We start from the raw sequence: 16479 nt of genomic DNA, 5'->3' as shown, positions 1-16479 counted from the left end.
TGTGATCCGTTTCAGGCAGATTTGATGGACTCTATTGATTATTGATTGGCAATCTATTGGCTGTTGATAGCGCTTGCTTATTTGCATAGCAGCTGTGAGCTTAATGGCAGTGACAAGCGCACACGTGGTAACTTCTTGGATTTATAGTGCTAATTGAAATCTGACCATTTACAGTATACTGGGATTCACTGCTGACTGAACTGCATTTTATTTAACATGTTAAGTAACTAAAGAAAAATACGGTAAAACCGCTATTACTTCATTTGCATTTATTTGTTTAATAGCTAATTAATAGAAATCTTTCCATTCCAGAAGTACAGTAAGACATGTGAACAGCCACTGTATAGAGAGCAGACTCTTTGTCTTGTCAGTTCATTGTTACTTGATCATTTCATACTTCCTCCTTTCACTCCATTGGAATTGTTAACCCTTCCCAATAATGACAGGAAGTTATATTCATTTTAATCCCTTTGAAGTCCTGATTGTGTAATCAAATATTATTTGGTGTATGTGATGTATGCCAGTAAATATGTGCTACAGTGCTTTAGAAATACTTTACCCAGGGACTGATGATAATGGAGAATTGTGCTGTGGCTTTCCAGTGAAAAACATTGCTTTAATGATAGCTATCCAAACATAGCAGGTGGAAGCATCTGCATGATGAGAGTTCAGTAAGTAGACTATTACCTTGTGGCTTTTTGTTGTGAAGCATCCTTCACTTTGCATTGAGAGCCCTTTTAGTATTTCTCGGAAATGTGTGTGTCAGTTTTGCACATACATTAGCAATATACATTAGTAAGAACATCTTCTGAGTGTACCACATTTTACATAGCCCCACAGATAGGACTGGACTAGATTCACAGTTTTAAAATTGAGAAATTAGCATATAATTGTTATTGTGAAACCCAGAACTTAGTTTTATGCTCCAGAGCGATCATATATATCGCTATATAAAGGTTAATACATTGACGGGGTCAATAAAATACCGGGCGAACTATAAACCAGTAACCATTTCTAGTTGTTGAGGTTTGGTGAGGAAAAGTAAGCTTTGCAGAAAATTTCTTTATGTTGTCACTTTTACTAACCCAAATCTTAAAATGATGCTTTGCCAAGCCTTTGCTTCCTGGAGTCACACTAAGATCGAATTGATCCTGTACTAAGTTTGATGTGGTTAATGACTCTGTGACATGGTAATGTCACTGTAGTGTGATTGTACAATATGAAAAGAACGCTTGTCAATCCAGCTGTTACACCATATCAGAAAGAGTCACAGTTCTCAAATAGCATAAATTCCTTTGACTATGGGCTGCTGATAATCCTAGAATTGTTCAATGTTATGCTTACTAAAAGATGCAGGGTTATGATATACTGTATTTTATATGTAGATTTTAAATGTTTGTTTTTTTAAAACATTATATTAATGGGCGAACACTATTTGGAAACATTAAAAAAATTGCACACAGTTAATACATAGTAAAAATAATTAGCAAAAAAGTGAAATAAAATTGAAATTAAGATTCTAGTAACTTGAACACAAACTCAATAATATTCTTCAATAAAACAATACTGTACACGGTAAAGCTTTTTGCCAATCTGTGCATATGTTACCTACTGTAGATACTCATCCTGTCTATCCACAAAACCCAAAACTGATTTTCCAAAACAGCACAACTTTTGCAAGTGTCAAGTGGTTAAACTATACAGAATTCCCCCCTATTCCCCCCAGGAAGTAGTTAAACAAGTGTTTTATGTATCTGATATTAAGCAATCATTTTGAAGTCCAGTAAAAGAAGGGAAATGCATTACATTCAGTTTTAATGTTGTCATTGGAGCAGTGTTTCCCAAACTCGGACCAGATATTTTAAAGATATCCGTATATGAAGACAAATAGTTAAATCAATATGATTGATATGGCTGTGAGGGCTGAGTTTGGGAAATGTAGAGTAAAGGGTGGTACACACTGAGAGATGTATGCTTAATTTCTAAGCAATCTGACTAGATTGCTTATAAATTAAGCACGGATCTCTCTGTGTTTATGCCCCATAGCGATGCGCGCCCCCAAGTGTCGCTATCACCGGTTCTAGATTGGCCTGCATGCAGGCACAATCTAGTTACATCGCTCACTTCACCGCTGCTTGCCTGCATGCATGCAGGCCAATCTAGAACCGGTGATAGCGACGCGCTGGGGCGCGCATCGCTATGGGGCATAAACACAGAGAGATCCGTGCTTAATTTCTAAGCAATCTAGTCAGATTGCTTAGAAATTAGGCATACATCTCTCCGTGTGTACCACCCTTAACTCTACGTTTCCCAAACTCAGCCCTCACAGCCCCCGACAGTACAGGTTTGAGATATTTGACATTAAGCTTTAAGGACAGTGATGTTTTCTTTATGTACAGTATATCAGCTTTTTCATATAAGATTACTGAAGGATGACTCTGATTTTAAGAATACTGATGACCAGGTGAATTGTCTTGGCGTGAAGGAGACAAATAGCAATTCACTACTTTCATGGCAAAGAAACGTCTAGATATATACATGTTTCTTAAAATAAGCCTTGCTCAACTTGTAGTTTAGGTTTAGTGAGCCAGCGTGCAAGCCTATAACTTATAGTCTGGTACTTATAGCACTTCCCCAGAATCGTCTCAGAGATCACATCGATAGAATTTGAGACGTAACGGAGGACTTATGCATTGAGTTCAAAGAGCAGAATTTTGCTGCAGTGGAATACTGTGTATATGCCTGAATATGGAGTGAGTCATTGTTTTAAGCAGGTGTAATTTAAATGTTAATGGTCAATGGCCAAATGCTATAGATTGCCAAGTGACCCTGTTGCTAAGCCCCACCATCAGTTGTATGGATTTGCTTAGTTTGGTCACCAACAGCTGTGGTCAGATTGACTGAATTAGATACAGTTAATATCCCGGCTGTAGGGATTCCAGCTGCTGGAATCCCGACATCCGTCAAAATCCCGACATCAGAATTCCAATAGGGTCAAGATACTGTCACTGAAACTCCGACAGCCGGGATCACGACCGTTCTAAGTAAAGCCGCCGAGCTCTCATTAGTGCTGGGTAGAGGGGGGTTAGGTTTAGCGACATCGGGGGGAGTTAGGCTGCGGGGTGTAGGAGGTTAGGGTTAGTCTGCGGCCAGGGGAGTTTAGGGTTAGGTACCACCAAGAGGAGGTTAGGGTTAGGCACAAAGAGGGGAGGATAGGGTTAGGCTGCAGAAAGGGAGGGTTAGGGGTGGGGGGCAGGGGTTAGATTAGTAAAAACTACCCATGTCAGAATTTCATACATCAGGATACCGGCGTCGGTATTTTGACCTCCGGCATCCCGTCCGGCGTTCATTCATACCGAACCTCTAAGAATAGGGGCATTTACCGGTAGACTCCTCTTTAGCATGAAATCTATACAACATTTGTTTTTGGGGGGAATGTTTACTTTACTTATGACAGTGGTTATTAATTATCTTAGGATGGTGCTAACACTGCTATAATTAAATATTTTCTAACTTCATAAAATTATTGATTCACTTTCTGCATGACAAATTTGCAGTAAAACCTAATAAACCATGAAACAGTAGGAAATCTCAAACCTGGAGGGAAAATTTCTATTATCCGTGATTTAAGTGGAAGTGTTATAGCAAGTCTCATTCATTTTAATCATTGTTGCCATGTTGTTGCCTCTGGTATTGGTGCTTGCTTACGTTTCTTTTGGCAATCATTTCTTTTGGCACTGCTGACTATTTCCCTTCACAGTAATCAACGTGAGGTTTTTATTACAGACCATTACAATTAGTGATGGTTTGGGGACAAATGATATTATTTTTTATTAATTACCTCCATTTATACTGTTGAACAATCACATTGTTTAACAAACCAGTTTTTTTTTTTAACTACATAGGTTTTCTTTAAGCAGCATTTCAATAAATAATACATCCCAAGTACCAAAATATATGCAACATACACAAATATCTGGACCATTAAGTGAAAATGAAATCTAAATCTGACTGTGAATTTAATTTTTAACAGCAAATGATATGTGCAACGTTGTATAAAATCTATCATGGAAATAGATGTTTAATAACCATTTTTCAATGTTCAACTGCTGTCAATGGAGTAGTTTCCATAGGTGCAGGGAGTGCAGCCACTATGGGGCCCAGAGTTGAGGGGTCCACCTTCCCTGTCACAGTTACGTGTGTTAATAACATTTTTCACTATTGCATGGTGCATAGGGGCCATTTAAAAATGTTGCCTTTGCGCCTGCAATATATCTAGGTCTGCCGCTTGACCTGCTCATTGTAATGTGGCATAAAATGAAGTGGAGGGCATTATAATGTTACATATTATGAACTGGGGCACTGAAATTATTATGAAGAGGAGGCACTATAGTGGGACATAATATAAGGAGGAGGCACTATAGTGTGGCATAATATGAAGAAGAGACACTATAATGTGGCATAATATGAAGAGGAGGCACTATAATGTGGCATAATATGAAGAGGAGGCACTATAATGTGGCATAATATGAAGAGGAGGCACTGTAATGTGACATATGAACTGTAGTCACTGTATGTCCTAATGTGACTTGGGAGTACTAGGTTGCATAATGTGTACTGGCAGCCCTACAATGTGACATAATGTGAACTAGGGCACTATTGTCAAAAAATGAACTAGGGTATACAATTACCTACTGCTGCTGAGAGGTGCCTCTCTAGAGGTATTGGGACAGGAGCCTCTTCAAAATGTTGCTACCGGGTAAACAAAGTTTTGACTACACCCCTGACTGTTGCCAAATGTATGTGGGTCCAGATTTAATTTAGACAGCCCTGACAAGTAAGGTTGTCCAGGAGAGTGGCTTTGAACTGATGAAGCAAGTTTCTTAAGAACCAATTATGAAAGCAGGTGCAGTGGAAATAGAATCAACCCACACTTGCTGTGCCTAAGCAACTGGAAATAGGTAGAGAGCACTGACCGCATCACTATTAATAATGGAGCATGCTCCATTTATTCTGTTGCTGTTGCATTATAATTGCCAGTAGTAGTCACAAATATTCAGTATTATATATTTTTTATTACATTTCTCTGACGTCCTAGTGGATGCTGGGAACTCCGTAAGGACCATGGGGAATAGACGGGCTCCGCAGGAGACTGGGCACTCTAAAGAAAAGATTAGGTACTATCTGGTGTGCACTGGCTCCTCCCTCTATGCCCCTCCTCCAGACCTCAGTTAGAATCTGTGCCCGGCCAGAGCTGGGTGCTCCTAGTGGGCTCTCCTGAGCTTACTAGTAAAGAAAGTATTTATTAGGTTTTTTATTTTCAGTGAGCTTCTGCTGGCAACAGACTCACTGCTACGTGGGACTAAGGGGAGAGAAGCAAACCTACCTGTTGCAGTTAGCTTGTGCTTCGTAGGCTACTAAACACCATTAGCTCCAGAGGGTTCGAACACAGGCACCTGTCCTCGATCGTCCGTTCCTGGAGCCGCGCCGCCGTCCCCCTCGCAGAGCCAGAAGAACAGAAGCTTGAAGACGACGAAATCGTCGGCTGAAGACTCCTGTCTTCATTAAGGTAGCGCACAGCACCGCAGCTGTGCGCCATTGCTCCCAGCACACTTACACACTCCGGTCACTGTAGGGTGCAGGGCGCTGGGGGGGGGGGGGGCGCCCTGGGCTGCAATTGAAGTACCTTTTGGCATAAAAATACATATATACAGTCTGGCACTGTATATATGTAAAAAACCCCGCCATTTTTTCACACAGAAAGCGGGATAGAAGCCCGCCACTGAGGGGGCGGGGCCTTCTTCCTCAGCACACCAGCGCCATTTTCTCTTCACAGCTCCGCTGGAAGCAGCTCCCCAGGCTCTCCCCTGCAGTATCCAGGTACAAGACGGGTTAAAAAGAGAGGGGGGGCACATAAATTTAGGCGCAAATAAGACATATAAAGCAGCTATTGGGTAAATCACTTATTATCAGTGAGAATCCCTGTGTTATATAGCGCTGTGGTGTGTGCTGGCATACTCTCTCTCTGTCTCCCCAAAGGACTTTGTGGGGTACTGTCCCCAGTCTGAGCATTCCCTGTGTGTGTGCGGTGTGTCGGTACGGCTGTGTCGACATGTTTGATGAGGAAGGTTACGTGGAGGCGGAGCAAGGGCAGATAAGTGTGGTGTCGCCCCCGTCGGGGCCGACACCTGATTGGATGGATATGTGGAAGGTCTTAAATGACAATGTAAACTCCTTACATAAAAGGTTTAATGACGCTGCAGCCTTGGGACAGCCGGGGTCTCAGCCCGCGCCTGCCCAGGCGACTCAGAAATCGCCAGGGGCTCATAAACGCCCTCTATCTCAGATGGTTGACACAGATGTTGACACAGAGTCCGACTCCAGTGTCGACGATGATGAGGCACATTTACAGTCTAAAATGACCAAGGCCATCCGATACACGATTATTGCAATGAAAGATGTATTACACATTTCTGAGATTAACCCTGTTAATACCAAGAGGGTTTATATGTTTGGGGAGAAAAAGCAGCCAGTGACTTTTCCCCCATCTGATGAATTAAATGAATTGTGTGAAGAAGCGTGGAGTTCCCCTGATAAGAAATTAGTGATTTCTAAGAGGTTACTGATGGCGTACCCTTTCCCGCCAACGGACAGGTTACGTTGGGAAACATCCCCTAGGGTGGACAAGGCACTGACACGCTTATCTAAAAAGGTGGCCCTGCCGTCTCAGGATACGGCCGCCCTAAAGGAGCCTGCGGATAGAAAGCAGGAAGCTATCCTGAAGTCAGTGTAACTATACACACTCTGGTACTCTACTGAGACCTGCTATTGCTTCAGCCTGGATGTGTAGTGCTGTAGCAGCGTGGACAGATACTCTGTTAGACGACATAGATTCCCTCGACACAGATACTGTTTTGCTAACCCTGGGCCATATCAAAGATGTCGTCTTATATATGCGGGATGCTCAGAGGGACATTTGCCTGCTGGGCTCTAGAAATAATGCTATGTCCATTTCTGCCAGGAGGGTCTTATGGACTCGGCAATGGACAGGAGATGCTGATTCTAAAAAACACATGGAGGTTTTGCCTTATAAGGGTGAGGAATTGTTTGGGGACGGTCTGTCGGACCTCGTGTCTACAGCAACAGCTGGAAAGTCGACTTTCTTGCCTCAGGTTTCCTCACAGCCTAAGAAAGCACCGTATTATCAAATGCAGTCCTTTCGTTCCCAAAAAGGCAAGAGGGTCAGGGGCGCATCCTTTCTTGCCAGAGGCAGGGGTAGAGGTAAGAAGCTGCACCATGCAGCCAGTTCCCAGGAACAAAAGTCCTCCCCTGCTTCCACTAAGTCCACCGCATGACGTTGGGGCTCCACAGGCAGAGCCAGGTGCGGTGGGGGCGCGTCTCCGAAACTTCAGCAACCAGTGGGCAAATTGTATCTCAGGGATACAAGCTGGAATTCGAAGCGACCCCCCCCCCCCCCCGCCGTTACCTCAAATCAGCCTTGCCAGCTTCCCCCATAGAAAGGGAGGTAGTACTGGCTGCAATTCACAAGCTGTACCTCCAGCAAGTGATTGTCAGGGTCCCCCTTCTTCAACAGGGAAGGGGTTACTATTCCACAATGTTTGTGGTACCGAAACCGGACGGTTCGGTGAGACCCATTCTGAATTTAAAATCCTTGAACACTTATATAAAGAAATTCAAGTTCAAAATGGAATCGCTCAGAGCGGTAATTGCAAGCCTTGAAGAGGGGGATTTTATGGTGTCGCTGGACATCAAAGATGCTTACTTGCATGTCCCCATTTACCCACCTCACCAGGAGTACCTCAGGTTTGTGGTACAGGACTGTCATTACCAGTTCCAGACGTTGCCGTTTGGCCTGTCCACGGCACCGAGAATATTTACCAAGGTAATGGCCGAAATGATGATACTCCTTCGGCAGAAGGGAGTTATAATTATCCCGTACTTGGACGATCTCCTCATAAAGGCGAGGTCCAGGGAGCAGTTGTTGATCAGCGTAGCACTCTCTCAGGAAGTGTTGCAACAGCACGGCTGGATTCTGAATGTTCCAAAGTCGCAGCTGATTCCTACGACGCGTCTGCTTTTCCTGGGCATGATTCTGGACACAGAACAGAAGAAGGTGTTTCTCCCGGTGGAGAAGGCCCAGGAATTAGCATCTCTGGTCAGGGACCTCCTGAAACCAAAACAGGTATCGGTGCATCACTGCATGCGAGTCCTGGGAAAGATGGTGGCTTCATACGAAGCCATTCCCTTCGGCAGGTTCCATGCGAGGATCTATCAGTGGGATCTGTTGGACAAGTGGTCCGGATCGCATCTTCAGATGCATCGGCTGATCACCTTGTCCCCAAGGGTCAGGGTGTCTCTTCTGTGGTGGCTGCAGAGTGCTCACCTTCTCGAGGGCCGCAGGTTCGGCATACAGGACTGGGTCCTGGTGACCACGGATGCAAGCCTCCGAGGGTGGGGGGCAGTCACTCAGGGAAGAAACTTCCAAGGGCTGTGGTCGAGTCTGGAGACTTCTCTACACATAGATATACTGGAACTAAGGGCCATTTACAACGCCCTGAGTCAAGCAGAGCCCCTGCTTCGAAACCGGCCAGTACTGATTCAGTCAGACAACATCACGGCGGTCGCCCATGTAAACCGCCAGGGCGGCACAAGAAGCAGGATGGCAATGGCGGAAGCCACAAAGATTCTTCGGTGGGCGGAGAATCATGTGCAAGCACTGTCAGCAGTGTTCATTCCGGGAGTGGACAACTGGGAAGCAGACTTCCTCAGCAGACACGACCTCCACCCGGGAGAGTGGGGACTTCATCAAGAAGTCTTCACACAGATCGCAAAGCGATGGGAACTGCCACAGGTGGACATGATGGCGTCCCGCCTCAACAAAAAGCTAAAAAGATATTGCGCCAGGTCAAGGGACCCTCAGGCGATAGCTGTGGACGCCCTAGTGACACCGTGGGTGTACCAGTCGGTATATGTGTTTCATCCTCTTCCTCTCATACCCAAGGTACTGAGAACAGTAAGAAAGAGAGGAATAAGAACAATACTCATTGTTCCGGATTGGCCAAGAAGGACTTGGTACCCGGAACTGCAAGAAATGCGCACAGAGGACCCATGGCCTCTGCCTCTCTGACAGGACCTGCTGCAACAAGGGCCCTGTCTGTTCCAAGACTTACCGCGGCTGCGTTTGACGGCATGGCGGTTGAACGCCGGATCCTAGCTGAAAAAGGCATTTGGGATTAAGTTATTCCTACGCTGATAAAGGCTAGGAAAGACGTGACAGCAAAGCATTATCACCGTATATGGCGAAAATATGTTGCTTGGTGTGAGGCCAGGAAGGCCCCTACAGAGGAATTCCAGCTGGGTCGATTCCTGCACTTCCTACAGTCAGGGGTGACTATGGGCCTAAAATTGGGGTCCATAAAGGTCCAGATTTCGGACCTATCCATTTTCTTTCAAAAAGAACTGGCTTCACTGCCTGAGGTTCAGACGTTTGTTAAGGGAGTGCTGCATATTCAGCCCCCTTTTGTGCCACCAGTGGCACCCTGGGATCTTAACGTTGTGTTGGATTTCCTGAAATCCCACTGGTTTGAGCCACTTAGGACCGTTGAACTAAAGTATCTCACGTGGAAAGTGGTCATGCTGTTGGCCTTAGCATCGGCTAGGCGTGTGTCGGAATTGGCGGCTTTGTCATGTAAAAGCCCATATCTGATCTTCCATATGGACAGGGCAGAATTGAGGACTCGTCCCCAATTTCTCCCAAAGGTGGTATCATCGTTTCATTTGAACCAACCTATTGTGGTGCCTGCGGCTACTCGGGTCTTGGAGGACTCCAAGTTACTGGACGTAGTCAGGGCTTTGAAAATATATGTTTCCAGAACGGCTGGAGTCAGGAAGACTGACTCGCTATTTATCCTGCATGCACCCAACAAGCTGGGTGCTCCTGCTTCGAAGCAAACTATTGCGCGCTGGATCTGTAGCACGATTCAGCTAGCTCATTCTGCGGCTGGATTACCGCATCCAAAATCAGTAAAAGCCCATTCCACAAGGAAGGTGGGCTCTTCTTGGGCGGCTGCCCGAGGGGTCTCGGCTTTACAGCTTTGCCGAGCGGCTACTTGGTCGGGTTCAAACACATTTGCAAAGTTCTACAAGTTTGATACCCTGGCTGAGGAGGACCTTGTGTTTGCTCATTCGGTGCTGCAGAGTCATCCGCGCACTCCCGCCCGTTTGGGAGCTTTGGTATAATCCCCATGGTCCTTACGGAGTTCCCAGCATCCACTAGGACGTCAGAAAAAATAAGAATTTACTCACCGGTAATTCTATTTCTCGTAGTCCGTAGTGGATGCTGGGCGCCCGTCCCAAGTGCGGACTTTCTGCAATACGTGTATATAGTTATTGCTTAAATAAGGGTTATTGTTATGAGCCATCCGTTGAGTGAGGCTCAGTTGTTGTTCATACTGTTAACTGGGTAAGGTTATCACAAGTTGTACGGTGTGATTGGTGTGGCTGGTATGAGTCTTACCCTGGATTCAAATTTCCTTTCCTTGTAATGTCAGCTCGTCCGGGCACAGTTTCCCTAACTGAGGTCTGGAGGAGGGGCATAGAGGGAGGAGCCAGTGCACACCAGATAGTACCTAATCTTTTCTTTAGAGTGCCCAGTCTCCTGCGGAGCCCGTCTATTCCCCATGGTCCTTACGGAGTTCCCAGCATCCACTACGGACTACGAGAAATAGAATTACCGGTGAGTAAATTCTTATTTTTGCTTCAATGGAGTGCTAATTTTTTAAAGCAGTGGCCAATGCTTTTTTTCTGTTGTGGTGAATCATCCTTACTTGAGAGGTCAGATTACAAAGTATTCTAATTATTTTATGACAAATCTATTTAGAAAACAGTATTAAAATATGAATAAAAAACAAATAGCGTGATATCCACTTCTCCTGCACCCTATGCTTTAGTATGTATTGTAATACAAATATTTTCTTATAGAGGGGTTGTAAGCAGTTGGAAGCAAAGCAAAACAAGCAAGTAACTGTGCGCCTTGATAAAATCATTGCGCCATCGCTGGGGGAGATGTAGAAAGGGGACGATTCAGAGCTGGACAAAGCCGCGCGTCTGTACACAGCAGCCGTGGCCATCTGGTCTGCACACCGCCCGCAGTGCGCGTGTGTGACACTTCTCCTTACGACCGCATCCCTCCAGGATTAACAGAGGTGGGTGTCGCGGGTGGCGTTTCGTCATTGCGGGGTCCAAAACGGGGGTTCGTCGCAAGCGTTATTGGGGCGGCTGCGTGACATCACACGCAGCTGCTCCAATAAATAAAATGCCGGTGACCTTAAAGTGGGTCGACCTTAAATTGATGTGTCCGCAATTAAATTGCTGATTCATCATGAAGCGGCGCCACACATGCTGGGCGGCCTTGCCCTGTGCTGCGCAGCCACCAGCACGTGAGGAGATGGACACAGATCTTGCTGTGGATGCAACAATCTCTGAATAACCCCCATTGTGCAGAGAGATTTAGGTTAGGTTGGGGAGTGTCCACACTCCAATCTAAATATCAGTGTAAAACTAAAGCTGTCCAGCATGTGTGGGCTACATGCAAAAGCAGACAGTATTTACCCTACGTGGAAAAAAAAATATTTCTACCCATTGCAGTGCAACATTGTTTCTCCAGGTGTAATGTTACCTTCTTTTTTTGCTTTGTCCCCAACTCGGAATCAGCCTCTGTAAATGTAGTATATCTGTATTGCACACTTCCCAACATTCCATATTTAAAAGTCAGGACCAAAAAATAAGGACAATACAGCTGGGCCAAGCCACTTGACCCACAGTATAATTTCAGTACCTCTGGTTTAAGATGTCCATTTTGCACAGTATGTCAATGAGTGTGGTGGCATAGCTGTGATACACTGTAGCTCTGTGCTTAGCAGTTGTAGAATTTTGACAGCGGTCATAAGTGACAGAGCACAGAGAGGAGGAGGCAGTGTGTGACCAGGAGTTACCAGATGGTAGGTGGAATACTGGAGATGGATAGTTAGGATTAGTGGAGCGTTGTTTTCCTGTTGCAGGTTGCACTGATACCATATCCAACCACATGGAAGGGGCCATGTACTAGTTAGAGAGCACTGAAGAGAGTGATTTAATATGTCAAGCATGATGTGTGGGGCTAAACACAGAAACCACAGAGAAATGGAAATGAACTCTGTTACCACCACAGTCAGAGCTTAGGGTTGGAGGGGTTCTAGCAGGTAGCCATGAGGCCTGGGTACTGAAGGGGCGTGGTAAAATCAGGGATACGTGGTCATGCCCCCCTCCAGAAAAAATATATTTCAACATACAATGCAAGGTACAGGGCCCAGGTAATTAGAATTTGCTCCCCCTTGCCCCCTCGGCTTCCCGGCTAGCTGGGTTTAGTCAGCGTGAGTGGTTAGGAGAATGTGGCAGCTAAATATTAGATGGGGAGAATAGACTACATGCAGATGTTACCATGATCTTGTTACTGCAATGTGGCATGTTGAATCACGGCATGCAGCAAAGATGAGCATGGCTACATCTGCAATAGTGTAGTCTGCGTTAATGTAGATGTGTATGTTTGTATTTGTTAGTGCAGTGTGTATTTCAGAGCGGTCTCACTGTGTGTCTCGCAGGGACAGTGCATTTACTTATAAGGCAAGAAGTTGTTCATTTGCAATGCAGGTGCTGTTTGACTTAATAGCCTACACAGCAATTTAAATCCTCTGCTAATATAATAATTAGTTTCAATACATGACTAAGCTTTTGTTTGTGCTCAGCAATGTCTCACGCGCTACATTTAAGAAATATTATTATTGATCTATCTACGTACAGTTTGTAATAGTATCTTAATGAAAGCTAATGCAGAATGTGGGGGCTTTCAGGAGTAGGGAGTACTGAATCATCCAGAATTACTAAATGTGATGCATAATTTCTGGAGAACATAAAGTAGTTATGTGACTGCAGAGCTGTAGCTAGACATTTTGGTGCCCTGTGCCAGAAAGAGAATTGGTGCCTCCCCCCCTCCCATATGCAAAATAGGGACCATGCATGCGTCAAAAATATAGAGGTGTAGTCACACAGTAGTACCGCTTATACACATTAGAGCACAGTAGTGCCCCTTATACACATTACGTCTCAGTAGAGGCCGTATACACATTATGCCAAGAAGAGTCCCTTATACACATTATGCCAGGTAGAGCCCTACACCTCATTCCTCTTCATCATCATTCCTCTCCAAAATTTTAAAGGTAAATATTGATAGTGTTATTTTTTTATTTATTTTTTTGTCTCTCCTATTAGTATAAATGGGTCAGGCTGTCTATTAGGAGGATAGGGTATGAGGACAGGCATAGTAGTGAGACGATGGTAGACATATCTTTTGGATTGAAAGTAGCAAAGAAGAGGGAAGATGAGTCAGGGGACCAGGTCACTAAGTCATCTGCCAACTACAGGTCCAAGCCTGTGGCTGCACCACTGCTTATTTCAGAGGTTCTCAAACTCGGTCCTCGGGGGCACACACAGTGCATGTTTTGCAGGTAACCCAGCAGGTGCACAGGTGTATTCATTACTCACTGACACATTTTAAAAGGTCCACAGGTGGAGCTAATTATTTCACTTGCGATTCTGTGAGGAGACCTGCAAAACATGCACTGTGTGTGCCCCCGAGGACCGAGTTTGAGAACCTCTGGCTTATTTGATTACTATGGGCGAAATCCAACTACTGGTTGCCGCCTTCACCTCCAACTGCAGCACTGGGCTAAAGTTTATTCACACTCAGCCGGCTTGTAGTGTTCCCGTTGCAGCGCCATCAATGCTCACCCCACCACTGCTCCAGAGTCTAGCTGCTGCCTCTCCCTCCAGTGCATCAGCTCCTGACTGGCCCCACAGACACAGCACCACCGGGAACGGCTAACTCATTCGCAGGGGGACTCTGGACCTGTTCTGACCTCTCCAAACTCCCCTGGGATTGCTCCTGTGTCTTCCTTTCGCCGCATGCATCTACTCAGACTAGATCCTGACCCCTACAATGGTAGGTTGAGCTTCCCTTAATACCCAATCGGAGTGGATGCAACAGTGCGCCCACAGGGCAAATGCGCTGTGTGCTAAGCACCGTCTGCACTACCCTAGTTACGGCCCCGTGTGATCGTTCCTCTAGCTATTTATTTAGCCAAAATAATGCCAAAAAGCTCTTTGTACATGATTATATTACCTTTTTTTTAGTATTTATCAAAGTCTGAACACATTTTCCTTGTTTATCTAAGTAACGAAGAATACAGCAGTCAACCTAATTTCTACAGTCTGTACCAGGTAATTAAGGTCCCTAAAGTTTAACTTTTCAGGGCTTGATCCCGATAGCTAATAAGCTACAGTAATGCTGGAAAAGGATCTTGGATCTCTCGGATCCCTCCCGAGCCTGATGACCGCACATGTTCAGTACAAAAACCTCCTTTTTCTTTGTGATTAGTAATCACAAGGACATCCCTCTATTAGATGCGTTAAATTAATCTGTTACAGTGTCACCAGCATTTTGCAAACCATGTTAGACAGTACATTATGAGTTTTCTACATACAGATATATACAGCATCACATTCCTTTATTATGCATATACAAACATTTTTAATGGAACAGATCCCCCTCCACCTTTATAAATTTTGTTTGTTAATTTTTTGCCCCATACTTCTGCAGTGCCCATGAAGAGAAGATCCGCTATGCACAATACTAGCAGAACTACTGCTCGGCTTACAAGATCTTGTTTAAAGCAAATGGGTTAGTGCCCGTGATATTTACATTAACACACAGGGCCCAGATTCTGAGTCACATGCAGCAGCATCTATTGGTGGTCACCCATCGGCAACTTTATGCAAATGCTGCTACAAACTCCTTACCTTGTGCAGCTGATTGTGCAAGGACTGAGATGCCTACTTCCAGCATCTGTACACGCATTAATAGGGGTTGGTGTATCCTTAGAGACCACCATTGGTTGCACCATCGAAACATGCACCAGCCCTGTGGCAAGTGCAGTTTGTACGTCTGACTATGGCCTGTGCTAGCGGCTCTGCATGCAGCTGCCGACACGACCGGACCATTTGGTGTACATTTCTAGCTACTGTACCTCCCAGTCACAGCCCAGGAATGCTCGATATTTCCCTCAAAATATCCGATACTGTCCATCTCTAACGTAGCAGCTCCTATGTGTGCACAATGCCTGTAATGCATGTGCTTTAGATATTGTTACAGATGTGTGAACATTTGCAGTTGCAAAAAAATAGCTAAACCACGGGAGCATTGTATGCGATTTAGAATGGGGCCTCTAAGCGCTACTTGTTGTTTTCAGTGATACAGCAGCACAGAGCAAGCCTTTTTGTGTATTTATTGTTCTGGCGGTGATGTGTGTTAATGAGTGGAGGTGTAAACATAAAATGAGAGAGAACAGAGGATAAATAATTAGGAGTGATAATTTGGGTAAGCTGACAGGGACAGTGCGATATTGCAATGAAAGCAATATGGATTGAGACTTGAGAGAGAAACGACTACTACAGGTTGAGTATCCCATATCCATATATTCCGAAATACGGAATATTCCGAAATACGGACTTTTTTGAGTGAGAGTGAAATAGTGAAACCTTTGTTTTTTGATGTCTCAATGTACACAAACTTTGTTTAATACACAAAGTTATTAAAAATATTGTATTAAATTACCTTCAGGCTGTGTGTATAAGGTGTATATGAAACATAAATGAATTGTGTGAATGTAGACACACTTTGTTTAATGCACAAAGTTATAAAAAATATTGGCTAAAATGACCTTCAGGCTGTGTGTATAAGGTGTATATGTAACATAAATGTATTCTGTGCTTAGATTTAGGTCCCATCACCATGATATCTCATTATGGTATGCAATTATTCCAAAATACGGAAAAATCCCATATCCAAAGTACCTCTGGTCCAAAGCATTTTGGATAAGGGAGACTCAACCTGTACTAGAAGATGAGAGTTGAGGATATTATAAGTAACTAGAGGTGCATGCAGCCTAGCCATTCGGATTATGTAGTATGAGTTCAGCCTGATCAATGACTAGTTTTTATGTAGTCTTTCTTTTCTTTTTTTAGTCATGTAAATATTTAAGGAGTGAATGGTTTATTATTGCAGTTACAATTGAATTTGATCTGGCAAATAACAAACAATGCTATTTTTTACATATTATTGTAATAAGAAATTGTCCGTAAGGGCATTTTGTTTAACAACACAATGTTCTCTGCAAGTTTGATATATAGTATTAGCATTTATACTGCAATAAGCCCTTTATTTTGACTTAGCTGCACACATACTGTACATATACACACACAAACGCACACACACACCATATATTGACATTTACAACAGTCAACTAGGCTGAAAAAGAAACAGGAATGTGCCATTGCCAGCGCTCTGAGAACGAATGAATCCAAAAG

General features: G+C 44.3%; 1 protein-coding gene across 5 annotated transcripts in view; it reads left to right on the top strand.

Moving 5' to 3' along the window:
• The window catches only part of ELMO1 (engulfment and cell motility 1), a 910002-nt gene that overhangs the window by 693864 nt on the left and 199659 nt on the right, over positions 1-16479 (top strand). The gene's annotated exons all lie outside the window — the stretch shown is intronic.

Source organism: Pseudophryne corroboree, chromosome 5 (assembly GCF_028390025.1).
Source record: "Pseudophryne corroboree isolate aPseCor3 chromosome 5, aPseCor3.hap2, whole genome shotgun sequence".
NCBI lineage: Eukaryota > Metazoa > Chordata > Amphibia > Anura > Myobatrachidae > Pseudophryne > Pseudophryne corroboree.
This window is presented reverse-complemented; position numbering and strand designations above follow the sequence as displayed.